Source organism: Bos indicus x Bos taurus, chromosome X (assembly GCF_003369695.1).
Source record: "Bos indicus x Bos taurus breed Angus x Brahman F1 hybrid chromosome X, Bos_hybrid_MaternalHap_v2.0, whole genome shotgun sequence".
NCBI lineage: Eukaryota > Metazoa > Chordata > Mammalia > Artiodactyla > Bovidae > Bos > Bos indicus x Bos taurus.
This window is the reverse complement of record NC_040105.1, coordinates 7,790,401-7,804,486: the sequence shown is the minus strand read 5'-3', so window position 1 is coordinate 7,804,486 and position 14,086 is coordinate 7,790,401. Positions and strand designations below refer to the sequence as shown.

Here is a 14,086-nt window from a genome sequence, read left to right as displayed (position 1 = left end):
AAAAAGAATTGAGGGAGGCCTCTTACCTCGTTTGGGCTCCCCATCCTGAGCACTTACTGTGTTTATGGCTGCGAAGGTGGCACCAGCCCGAAGTGAGCAGACAGTCCTTCCAGGAAAATTGTGTTTTTCTGTTCTAGCAGTTTTGAAACTGTTATTGCTTCTGGACAGGAGAGGACAGCCCTGAGAGTAGTGAGCCGAGAAAGGGCTCGGGGATTACTTCCATGAGTCTTTGAAAAGAATTCTAAACCAGCAGCTTCTTCCGTGGCTGCGGGGCATGATGATAAAATTTCTTATCAGCCTAAGTCGAGGTTTATAGCTCTGCCTGTAAGAAAAGCAAAAAGTGAGTGTGTACAAAGCCAAGAAAAGGGTGTGATTTATAACAACCAAAGTTATAGAAGAATCTTATGTCAATATTTCAGTATCAAGATCTGTACTCATATAAGGGGCAGAGAAACTGGAAAAACATGCTAGTAGGCTGGCAAGGGCAGAAAACTCCAAGAGGAGTGATTGACTTTGCCAGCTCTAAGTAAATGTGGGTGGGAAAAGTTAGCGTCCATGTTACCACTAGGAAAACTCTGCACTTTTTTCTTCTAAGTGGGTTGGGCACTCACCACCCCGTGCGCTTTGGGGTAAATGAGTTGCATTAGGAGCAAACTTTCTGTTTCGGGGCTGGAGCTGAGGGGGTTAGAACTTTCCCTTTCCTGTAGTCTAGGGCAGTGAAGCAGAGCCCCTCTGTACAATCAGGTTTCCGTAAGACTCTCTGCCTTCTTGCCTCCTTGCCTGCTCACTAAGCAAGTGGCAGTGAGTGCAGAAAAGTAGGCTTACACTCGCAAGCACTTGTGTGTTTCCAGTGAATTGCTCTTCCTCTTGCTGGAGACTGGGGCCGTTGATCAGTTTCAAGTTCTGCAAACTCACGGTTTGACCCCCCTTCTTTTTCTGTTGAGCAGTCCCTGCCCGATGGGATGAGGGAAAGAAGCAAGAAGCCTAAATGGAAAGGATTTAGCCAAAGGAAAAAGGAACGCAAAACATTTTTTACAAAGGTCCTGGGCTGGAACAAAGAAGTCATTTGATCCGTTGCAGAGCCACCTGTCCTCTTGGTATCTGAGCTCACTTTTCAGAATCCCTGTTCCCACACAATTCCTCTGGAATGGAGGCACTCCCTGTGGATGCCAGAGGCATGCTGTCCGAAGCTTGGCATGGGTTTTCCCATGCCTTGCTCCTTGTGGCATTCACATAAATTGGACGTCAGCCCAGTCATGAAGTTTTAAGGGTACACATGGAGTAACTCAGTCATTTAATGAATGGGCAGCTTTTCATCCCATAACTGTATGTCCAGTAATTTTTTTGGCCTGTTTGGTACTTGAAAAGAGGGTGGATTGGGGTGGGATGACAGGGAGAGAAGTGGGGTGGGGGGTGGAGTCAGGGCTCTTCGGAGGAATCTAGGCAGTTCCAGCGACTCGGGAATCTGACATTGTTCTGCAACAGGAATGTGGAGGGGAATGAGATGGTGGAGTTACTGGCTTGGATTAAGCCCAACTTGATTTGAGTTTCTCTTCAGGAGAAACTCGTCCAGGTGGGGTGACCCTCACCCACCCGCAAATTTGTCATCTCAGCCCGGCAGCTCCAGTTGGGCTTGCAGGGTTAACTATCAAAGAGATCCATGTGTCACCAGCTCAGCAATGAAATCCAATCTCTTCCCCGAGGAGTGATCCATCCCCAGGGCTGCACAGACTCTGAACAATGGCATGGCAGCCAAGAGACCCCCGCCCCTGACTAGCCACAGCGGGTAGCCATAATAGCCAGCAGAATTAGAAAGCTGCCTGACTGGCCATGAGATTCAGAGGGGTTTTGCCTTCTGCCAGGTGGGAGGAAGAAGAACTGGTGCAGAGAGATAGTGTTCTTTGAGGATTCCTAAGATCACACTGAGTTGGGCCAAAAGAAGAGGGTGAACCTGATTTGCCTCTATCAGGAAGTCATTTTAAAGCATGTGTCAACCTTTCTCTGCCCACTGATCATAAATGGGAAACTTCTGAAACTTCCTTGAGCAGGAATTTGCTGTGTTCCCAGGCAAAAAGAAAGGCACGGCCACCTGTTCAAGCAGCCCAGCCAAAAACAACAGGTTTGCCTGTGGCATTCCCACAACTGCAGATGCCCTCCTCAAATGGCATACCACCCATTGTCCCTGCAAATGAGAAGACCAAATAATTGTCTCTCGAGCTAGGGGGAAAAATCAGGTTCTTCAGACAACATTGCCTACCAGATGTATTTTGGGTTTTTAATACGTGATGATTTTAGGAAATACTCCAAGAAAAGAGGGTGCTCACTCTATTTCTGATGGACTGAAATCATTGCAGTTGCCTGTAGCATGAAGGGAAAGAATGAGGTATTAACCAGTGCTTTAAGCAGCTGCTAAATTCTTGCATGGCTGGGATAGTGCTATTACAAGGAAGTTGTGACTCAGTTTGATCAGTTTTGCATTCTTCAGTTTTGAATTAAAATGCCCAAGGACATCTGGTTTAATAATGAATGTCTTTGTATTAGTCTTTCCTTTGAGGATTAGAGAGTCCTTTACAAACACGATCTATTTATTCTCTGCCATATCCCCAGGAGAGAATGAAATGGCAATTTGATCCTCATAGAAAAAAATGGTGAGGTGAAGGCAGAGAAAGGTGAAGTAGAGAGATACAAGGCAAAGTAGGTACAAGCCTGAGATGAATGCTACCCAGCCGGAAAGACAGACAGCTTGCACAGGCTCAGAATGGCCAGTGAGTGGAGGGATTAAAGGCAACTCTCTTAGAGCTTCCCTTTTCTTATTCTATAATCAGCATATATTGTCCCAAGTATGTTTTATGGTTTTCTTCATTTGAAAGTCAAGTCTATAAAAGTGTAAAAGGCATTTCTGTTCTCATTTGTCCCAACATTGACATCACCATTGTCATTTTCATGACATCACCTAGACAGATACTGAAACTAACCAGAATTTAAAGTCTGTATCTGAGACATGGTCCTTTCACCAGATACCATAGGGTTTTTAAGTTTTTGCACATGGTTTGGAGGTCCAGTATCTTCAACACACCTTAGAATTTTCATTTATTCTCTACTGTCTCTCCTTGGCAGGGAATTTTATAATCGTGGCTTGTTGTCAGATTAAAGATCTTTATTGGTCGTGTTGAAATAGTTTTTTCGAGTTGGCTTTTCCTTGCCATTCGTTAGGACCTGTGCTTGTAGTTTGCTTGACTAGGGACTTCATAGGCTGTGAGCAAATCCTTTAATTGATACTTGCATGTTATCCTCAGACATTCCAGCAAGTTTTAAGGCTAAGTGTGTATGTGGATGTCTCCTGGCTTTGATCCCTTGTGTGGTAAATAGACATTCAAGGTAGCCATGGCAACCTGGGCTGTGCCTTGGTGAAAGAGGGGGATTTGGTCACTGGACAAAGAGTAATTTGTTTGATTAGAAAAAGGTGGGACCGATCAAGGCATTTTTTTAAAACCTGCGTGATTTAGGGATCACAGTTCATCCAAACCATTTAGATTTTTCTCAATAGGCAAAAAGAATGACTGGCTAACTGTGACCAGCATATGTTGCCGACGTAATTTAAATACTTTTTTATCAAGTGGTTGCTACTTTCAAAAAGCTACTAATAGAATGAAAGGGAAGTCCAAAGTATTATATCAGTTTTCCTGTTGTACATAGTATGAATTTTCAGAGCTTGGTGGAATTTTAAAAAGAAATACCCAAAGCTGATTGGGCAGTGTGCATTTCAGTTATCCACCTGCAGAGGTCAGGCTTGAAGTGTCTATGGTGGAAGGCCAGGCGGTGGACGCTGCTGCTGGGAACTCGGATCAGTCAGAGAGAATTGTTCAGCTTTTTTTGAACAGTTAGTTAGCGATTCTTTACTCTTGTGACCAAAGCCACAGATGAAACTGAGTTCCTTCAAGGAGGAGAATATCAAATACACCGTGATTAAAGAAAGGGCTCCAAAAGCCAGGTCAAATGGGAATCTAATCTCCATTAAGATACGGGACAGTTTATCAACACAGTGCTTTTTGGCTCATTATCAACTCCTTTTATTTCACATGAAACCCATCTCCGAGGTTTTGTTGTAGAAGATTGTTTGCCTCGTTTTATGAAGTGGCATAGAAATTCCTTTAAATGGAAGGACAAAATATTAGGGACTCTTCCAGATCCACAAGAACTTTTTTCCCTCCAGGGAAAGATATTTCATTGACATGAGCAGGGAAGTTAATGCCTACAGAAGGTCATGTGATGTTAAAGAGGTCAGAAAATATGAGGCACGGAAAAAAAAAATAATGCTAAGGGAGGACTTGGCTGTAAAACAAAGAAAACCACAAAACCTTAATAACTTGTGTGCTTTGTGCTATAAAAGAGAAGTTCTCAGTAAAAAGAGCAACAACAACAACAAAAAGGAAGAGGTGCTGTTCATTAGCAGTAGATTTTTATATATAGTCAAATATTTATGATGTTGTTTAATCGCTAAGTTGTGTTTGACTCTTTTGCAACCCCATGGACTGTAGCCCACCAGGCTCCTCTGTCCATGGGATTTCCCACACAAGAATCCTGGAGTGGGTTGCCATTTCCTTCTCCACTATCTATGACGAAATAGTACAAAAAGGAGAAATAATATACAGATTCTCCTTCATTTCTTATATTATTCAAAGACATTTACTGAATACTTACAGAATTAATGTATTCATTAGTTCATTCAGTAAAACTATCCTAAATGATTCCCTGGAGACTCAGAGGTAAAGAATCCACTTGCCAATGCAGGAGACTTGGGTTCCATCTCTGGGTCGGAAAGATCCCCTGGAGGAGGGCATGGCAAACCATTCCAGTATTCTTGCCCAGAAAATCCTATGGACACAGGAGCCCGGTGGGCTATAGTCCATGGGGTCAAGAAACAGTCAGATACAACTTAGTGACTAAATGACAACAATAATAAATGATTATTATATGTCAGGCCACTTTTGGGTTGCAAACATGATTTTGATACAGGCCCTGCACTCAAAGAACTTTTAATTTTATGTCTACTTTATTATACCAATAGCACAGTGTAAGTTATGCATGGGTAAAATGCCTGCTCATTAATAACTATATTTATATGATTAAGAATCCACTTAATAAATTGGTGGTAGCCAAAACTTTACTGAACTGAGAAAGCTTGAGAAAGGATTTGTAATTGTGAGATTTAATTTTTACCCACATATCCATTTGTGGGACTGTATGAAATCCTAGTTTAAATAAATGTATGCTAATTAGTAAAGTCATTTAATTCATTTTTCTCAGTAGAGAAAAATAACTCATAGGTGGTGGTCCCCCAAATCTAGGAATGCGTGATGTTCTCAGAGTTTGTTGTTTGAAACCCAGAACACTTTCCAATGAGAAATGGTGCCTAATTGGGACTAAAATACTATTTTAAAAAATAACCAGTCTGATTAATGACAGATGAAGTTCTGCATTTTGAGGGCACGCCTCCACGTTGTACAGGATGGAACATAGAGAAGGTGTTGTATACTTTCAGTAATAGGCCAGTCTTAAAATACCTGAGGTAGGAAAAGTTTGCACTAGTTTTCACCTTTTTCCACGTTTCTAGTATCCTCTGGGTCGCACTGGGATATCTGTCCCAGACATATCCTAATACCCAATCAACCGAGCTGCCGTCATTGCTTCGTCTTCCCTCGCTCCCCTCCCCAACCTCCAAACCACACTCTTGTTTCCTCTAGACAATGCTCTTGACCAGATGTTGGGAGAAAAGCGATGTGAATGTGCTAAAGCTCATGACTCTTTGCCCTCTAATCCCCAGGATGAATCTTTTTTTTTTTTTTTTCTGGACAAATCTTTAATTGGGGACATAGCAGGCTCTAGAGCCTGGAGCTGCAGAAACCACAAATGCCCTTTCCGGGACAATGTTTGTGGGCAGGGTCATGCCTTGGGCAGACAGGACTTGCTGGTGTGTGTGCCCATGGGTCAGACCTCTTCGCTAGTTCTTTTCTTAGCATCCTGCCTGAATTTCTGGACTCCCTGGGGTCTTTGTGAGTGACACCTGGGGGCCAAGTGAGGGGAGTGATGTCATTTGTGGGTTTGTTGTTTGTAAGTACAGGCTTTGTACACTGAGCCCTGTCTACTTGGATCAGAGTAAATGGAAAGGATATAGCTGCAACTTTCTCTTATCCACACAAGTATTGGAAAGGGTGTATTTATTTCCAATTATTCCTTTGTCTGCCTATCTTGGGACTGAGTTAGTCAAGAGCATGAGTTAAAATACCTCTTAACACATTATTGACCAGGAGATTTTTTGCAGAAGCTAATGCCTGTGGCCGGTGATTTGTTTTGTAAGTGAATGTTGAAACATCTCAAGTCAATAATGTTTGGGTAACAATAGATGTATTCATACATCTCTGGTCAGCAAGTTGTTCATTACCTTGAAATCTCAAGTCCAAGCACAGTGCCTGACTCACAATAAGAATCCGTAAATATTTTTTGCTATTTTCAGCAACATGGATGAACCTAGGGATTGTCCTATTAAGTGAAGTCATCCGGACAGAGAAAGAAACATCATGATATTGCTTACATTGTGGAATCTTAAAAAAAAAAAAGAAATTATATACAAAGCCAAAATAGGCCCACAGACATAGGAAACAAACTTCAGTTAGTTACAAAAGAGAAAAGGAGGGGATGAATTAGGAGTTTGGAATGACTGTATACACACTACTGTATATAAAATAGATAATCAGCAAGGCCCTACTGTATAGCACAGGGAACTATACTCAATATTTTGTAATAACCTATAAGGGAAAAGAATCTGAAAAAAAAATAGTTGTTTAGTCACTGGGCATGTCTGACTCTTTGTGACCCTATAGACTGCAGCATACCAGGCTTCCCTGTCCTTCACCATTTCCTGGAGTTTGCTCAAACTCATGTTCATCGAGTCGGTGATGCCATCCAACCATCTCATCCTCTGTCGTCCCTTCTCCTCCTGCCTTCAACTTTCCCCGCATCAGAATCTTTTCCAGTGAGTCAGCTCTTCGCATCAGGTGCGCAAAGTAGTGGAACTTCAGTTTCAGCTGAGTCCCTTCAATGAACATTCAGGATTGATTTCCTTTAGGATTGACTAGTTGGATGTCCTTGCAGTCCAAGGGACATTCAAGAATCTTCTCCAGCACCACAATTCGAAAGCATCAGTTTTCTGGAACTCAACCTTCTATGGTCCAACTCTTATATCCATACATGACTACTGGAAAAACCATAGCTTGAACTGTATGGACCTTTGTTGGCAAAGTGATGTCTCTGCTTTTTAATATGATTTCTAGGTTCATTATAGCTTTTCTTCCTGGAAGCAAGTGTCTTTTAATTTCATAGCTGCGGTCACCATCTGCAGTGATTTTGGAGCCCAAGAAAATAACATTTGTCACTGTTTCCACTGTTTCCCCATCTATTTGCCATGAAATGATGGGACCAGATGCCATGATCTTAGTTTTTTAAATGTTGAGTGTTAAGCCGGCTTTTTCACTCTCCTCTCTCACTTGCATCAAGATGCTCTTTAGTTCCTCTTTGCTTTCTCCTATTAGAGTAGTGTCGTCTGTATATCTGAGGTTATTGATATTTCTTCAGGCAATCTTGATTTTAGCTTGTGCTTTATCCAGCCCGGCATTTCACATGATGTACTCTGCATATAAGTTAAATAAGCAGGGTGACAGTATACAGCCTTGACATACTCCTTTCCCAGTTTTGAACCAGTCCGCTGTTCCACGTCCTGTTCTAACTGTTGCTTCTTGACCTGTATACAGGTTTCTCAGGAGGCAAGTCAGGTGGTCTGGTATTCCCATCTCTTAAAGAATTTTCCGCAGTTTGCTGTGATCCACACAGTCAAAGGCTTTAGTCAGTGCAGCAGATGTAGATGTTTTTCTGGAATTCCCTTGCTTTTTCTATGATCCAACGGATGTTAGCAATTTGATATCTGGTTCCTCTGCCTTTTCTAAATCCAGCTTGTACATCTGGAAGTTCTTGGTTCATGCACTGCTGAAGCCTAGCTTGAAGGATTTTGAGCATTACCTCAAAAAAAATAGTGATGTGTGTGTGTGTGTGTGTGTGTATGATTCATTTGACTGTGTGGCTGATACTAACACAACATTGTAAATCAACTATACTTCAATAAAAAATAAAATTTTAAAAGTAATCAATAAATATTTTTCAGGTGCATCCTGGGTGGATTTTGACAGGAAAGAAAATGGAAAATGCTCTTTAAGATCAACAGAGTATGAGAAAGAAAGGGCATTAGACAGGTTGGGGGAACAGCATGAACTGAATAGACTGCCGCCAGAGAAAAAGGAAAGTGGTTTGCCATTGCTTAACCATCTAGTCCTCTCGGTTGTGTTCTGCGTGAGGCCACAACTCAGAGTGTGGCAGGTAGCTTGTCTTATGTACTCCATGATGGGGCTACAGAAGTGGTTAAGAAAGGGGACATGTCCTCCAACAGCTCAAAGCCTAAAAACAAAGATGGAATCTGCTGCTTGTGCTTATTGAGCCAAACCTGATGTTTTAGCCTTTGGTCCACGTGCAGTGGGTTTATTTTGCCAGGTGAGTGGCATGTCCAAGGTGACTCAGCAACTGAGAGCCTACTTCCGGAAGGACTCTGAAGTCTTCCACTTTATCTCATGCATATGGCAGCCACATTTTCTGCAGTGAAGCTTGAGTCATATGCTGGACACATCATTTTCACTGTTTCTGGTGTGACAGACTATCTGAGAGTTATGGTTAAAATGATGAAATAGAAATTTCTGAGAGATTGAGTGGTTTATGGAGACAACAGGACTAATACATTTTCCAAGGGTCCATATGGTAGACTGTGTTATCTGTATCTATCCAGTTGTGAAGTGTGCCTTCAGTTGTATGTATTTTAAAGTGATCTTCCCTAAACAATTAGGAGAAAAGGAGCTGTTTGACAAATGGAATTCGTTGAGTGCCCTGCTGAGTTCCCAGTAGCTAGATGAGTGGCCAGATAAGGCGAAATGTAAATGAAAGACGTCACCCAATATTAGAAGTCTACACAGGATCAAGTCTCCTGTAGGAGATATATTAGGAATTAAGACAAAAAGTGCTGATTAAAAGTTTAGCATTTGTGGGATAAAGTGTTAGCACAGAGGAATGCATTACGTTCTATGAGGGAGCAAAGTTTACATTTAGAACGGGTGTCTCCTAGATTCCCCATCTTATTCTCTGTTGACTGTACCACATGCCTTCTAATTTGGATGTTTGGGGATCACATGCTAATTTAATGTGCTAATAAGTTCCAACAAATTGGCTAATAGGTTGATGGTTTATAATAAGTCAAGAATCAGCAAAGATTGTATCACTTTTAGGAGAAAATACTATCCAAAAAATCCAGATAGTCTTGCTCTGTGGTTTTTTTTTTTTTTTTTTTTTGACCATGCCACAGGGCATGCGGGGTCTTTGTTCCTAGACCAGGGATCAAACCTGTACCCCCTACACTGGAAGTGCAGAGTCTTAACCACTGGACCACCAGAGTCCCCCAAGTAGTCTTATATTTAATTTTGTGCTATTTTGTCTATATGGTCTTGGCTCTGATTTTTGATACATTTGAAAATGTCAGAGAGGAACAACTGGGAGAATTATGTTTCCAAAAGAAGAAAGTTTAAGGAGTGAGATGAGTCCTTGTGTGTGTGTGTGTGTGTGTGTGTGTGTTTTAACAAATGAGTCAGCTGAGCTTTGTGGAAATAGTTTAGGAAAGTGAAATGGGAACAATTAGAAGGGAGAAGAAAGTGTGTGTTGTTTCAGTCAACCTATGGGGAAAGTGGAGTAGAAAAATTGTCTATTCAGTAAGTGACTGGGTTTTTTTCATTGGTCAGTGTTTCATGCAGATTTCTAAAGAAATAGTGATGAGGCAGCCCTTTGCGTATGGCTGTGAGCTAAAGAAGGAAACCAAGTTGTAATAACTGATAGAAAGAAGTGTGGCTTTCTGAGTAGAGAAAAACATGATAGTAGACTATTCAGTAATGAATATTTATTGCTTAATGCTTCTTAGCCTGGAGGAGACACTTTCTGAATATTTTGAACAGTTCCCCTTTCTAACATTTAAGCTGTCAGAATTGAATAGTCCACATGTAAACTACATTGTTTTGGTTTAACTAACAAAGAGTGATAAGACGTGAATAGTTTGTGACAGCCCGAACATTGATAACAGAAGACATTAATGCCTGCAGACACAGCCTACATGGTAAGATTCTGGGAGCAAAAATGCTTATTATGTTAGGCCAACGTGCTTTGACCTAGTTTTGCTTTTCTGCTTGGAAATTATGTCAGAATTCGTTACATCATCCCTGTGGATGAGCAATTGCACGTTCTTGTTTATTTCAGCATCATTTTATTCGCCTGTGTATTTAGTTCTGACCTCCAAGAAGCCAAACTAATCCTCACTGACTTGCCTTTTCCTTTTGAAATGAGTCTCCTGCATGCTAAAGAGAGAGGATTTTATGTATTAACAAAACAATCTAGGATGCAGTCTTCAAAGACATGAATTTCTCCTTGATGGGAGCCACAACTGCCCTCTTGAAGGCTCTAAGAGGCCAAGTAGTTTTCCTTTCTTTGTCTTATGGGGATGGTTCAGATTACTGTGCCAGAGTTGAATAACAAAAAAATTAAATAAGACAGGGAGGTTGATGGGGTACTTCTCAGCCCATCATCTTTAAGTTTGTCCATTGCATATTTCTGCTTTCTTCATCCAGTCAAAACTGGCCTGACATATTTTTCCTATTTAACATTTTTATTGAATAATTTTTGAAATGAATTATTTCCTCAGTTGATTTCAAACACATTTCCCCCTTGCCATTTAATACTTTGTATCACGAGGGGAAAGAACCGTTTAATTCTTTCATACATTTATGAATTCCAATCTTCAAAGAGTGTGAGTTTTTCCACTGATCCATTGACGTCGAATTTACAAGTATAATTTGCTACCAAAAGACCTTGAATGGTTTTTGGTGCACACGTTTTGGCATTCCTTATTAACAAATGTAATCAGGCAAAAGCCCGCCAAAATATGTATTTGTGGTTCCTCTTGAAAAATCGACCATTTGCTCTTGTTTTTTAATGAAATCCCTTTGTTGTTAGCTCCTTCGCAAATCCGGTGTCTGAAGGCAGAAAACCTAAGAAGGGAGCGTCCCCTTCAAAGCATTCCCAAACCCACTGAATTTTAACCAGGTAAATTGCTGATTAGCTATGGATCATTTAAAGAAACAGTATGAAAGTAATTGGGACAGGCACAAGCTCTAACTGTGATCCCAGGGCGCTTCAGAAGTTGATTGAAACAGTAAACGCAGAGGATTCTTTTCCTCAGCTGGTCCTTAAGCTAATTTGAATACAAGCGTCTTGAAGAAAAACTTCTTTAGAAGATTTCTGGAACCCCTAATTGGTATACAAACACTGTCACTTCTAAGCTACCTAAAATGTGAAATAGACTCTGCAGCTCCTATGGTAATACTCATTTCTAGGTGTGGATGGTATACTCCCAGCATTTTGTTGTTATTATCACAGGCAGATGCAAATATTTCGCTCATCTTACAGAAACAGTGGCCTTCTGTATAGCCTTTGTGCACCCTATTTTTTTTCTGCTTTGTAATTTATCCTGGAGATGTTTTCATAATAGTGGACTTCAACAACCACATAACGTTCTATAGTGACAGCATACCATAATTTATTTCATTCTTCCCAACTGGTCACATTGGTTGTGTCCAATGTTTTTTTTTAATTTATTTTTGATCAGAGTATAATTCTCAAGTGGCACTAGCAGTAAAGAACCCGCCTGCCAATGCAGGAGATGCAAGAGACATGGGTTCGATCCCTGAGGTGGGAAGATCCCTGGAGGAGGAAATGGCAACCTGCTCCAGTATTCTTGCCTGGGAAATTACATGGACCGAGGAACCTGGTGGGTTACAGTCCACAGGGTGACAAAGAGTCGGGCACGACTGGGCTCACACACATGCACACACATACTTGTTTTACAGTGTTGCATTGGTTTCTGCTGTACAACAGTGTGAACCAGCCATAAGAAGGCATATAACCCCTCCCTCTTGAGCCTCCTTCCTACCCACCCCACCCTCCCGCCATCCCACCCCTCTAGGTTGTCACAGAGCAGCGAGCTGAGTTTCCTGTGTTATGCAGCAGCTTCCCACTAGCTAGCTATTTCACACATGGTAGTGTATATATGTCAGTGCTACTCTCTTGGTAGCACCTTCTCCTTCTGCGCTGTGTCCACAGATCCATTCTCTACATCTGCATCTCTATTCCTGTCCTGCAGATGGGTTCATCAGTACCATTTTTGTAGATTCCAGTGTGTCCAGTCTTTTGCCATGAAAACAGTATATACAGAAAGGCCTCATGCAGTGGTCAGTTTGTGTGGGACAGATGTATCTGTATTATAAATCCCTAGAAATGGAATTTCTGGGTCAAAGGCTACATTGCAGTTTCTAATTTTGATCAGTCAGTGAAGTTGCCTACTCAGGGTACGCGCGTGCTTCCTCAGGGCCTGCGCAGGACAGTGCGTTGTCCGCCTTGGGCATCTTTGTCTGTTTGCTACTGGAAAAGAGGTCATGCTGTGTACATTTCTCTTCTGAGTGATGTTGAGCATCTTTGCAAATACTTCAGCACTATTTGCATTTCTTGTGCGATGTCTGTTCACGCCTTCCACTTCAGATTGGTTTTGATGTTCATTTTTCAGGCTATGTACCTTTGTTGTCATTCACCAAGGAGATCTAGCTTGTTGACTTTCCCCGAGTATGTTTGAAATAAGCCAAAAGGGGATCCTGTAGTCATGTAGCTAATTCTAATGATTTTCTCTGAATGGAAGTGGGGCTGGTTCACAGCAAACATTCATCCGAGAGTCTGGATTTCTAGGCCTGTTGGTCACTTCCTCTTCCACTCTGTAGCCAGCCACTGTCAAGAGGCTGAACTTTGTAAAGCAGAGATAACCTCTAACATGTGGAAAGCTTGCTACTGAGGGTCTACTTTGGGGAGGATGCGTCTGTCGTTAGTACTCAGTTTGTTGGAATTGTGACCATTTTCCAAGGAAATGAGGGCTTCCACTTGCAATACTTAAGACCTTGGAAAGTCTTTAAGGAAATAGTCTCCACTTTTCCTGTCAGATTGCTAAATGTCAAGATGCATCACTGATAAGAATGGTTTTACTATTTCTGCGCGGCGTTGTTCTGTACCACCCATTTTGAAGACTGGGGCTTTATAATTTAGACCAACGAGAGAACTTTTGCGCTGATCTGAGGTTTCAGTGTATGTTTTTTCATTTAGTACAGAAGGTTATTTAGTGCTTAGAAATATGGACAAAAAGTCTTTATCACTTTATGGAAATGATCCTACTATTCAATCATGTGTGATTGCCGTTACCGCCCCTGTAAAATGGAAATAAAATACAAGCAATAATTACAATACCTATAAGTTTGTTGTAAAGATTGAGTTGCTATTCATTTACCACTTAGAATAGCACCTGATACACAGTCAGTACTATATGTATGTGTGTAGTTTTGAAAAAAATATTTATTATTTATACGGCTACGCTGGGTCTTTGTTGTGGCATGCGGGATCTTTAGTTGCAGACGCGAACACTTAGTTGTGGCTTGTGGGGTCTAGTTCTATGACGAGGGATCAAACCTGGGCCCCCTGCATTGGGAGTGTGGAGTCTTAGTCACTGGACTACCAGGGAAGTCCCACGTGTTTGTTAACTAAAGTTAAAGAATGGTGGTTGTCAAGAATCGTGAAGAGTCTGAGACGTTATCGCACTTGCCCACCAGCACCTTAGCCTGCCACTGTTTCTTGGTTTTTGGCAGAAAACTCCTGGGTCAGAGACAGTGGACTTACTACTCACAGCACAGCAAGTGGTATGAGTGTCGTGTTCATGTCCTTGCCCCCCAAGTTTCCCAGAACAGGACAGAGGACCCCAGATGGATGTCCTGTGCACGGAAGAATTGCCTCCCAGATGGGGCTCCTGAGCGGAGGAACTCTGGATTTCTTGTGATTGATAGGAAGCACACGCCTGCCC

The 14,086-nt window shown here is 41.7% G+C and overlaps 1 protein-coding gene across 3 annotated transcripts in view; it reads left to right on the top strand.

Annotated features, from left to right (window-relative positions):
* Positions 1–14,086, top strand: part of MID1 (midline 1) — a 278,177-nt gene that overhangs the window by 84,287 nt on the left and 179,804 nt on the right. The window lies entirely within an intron of this gene.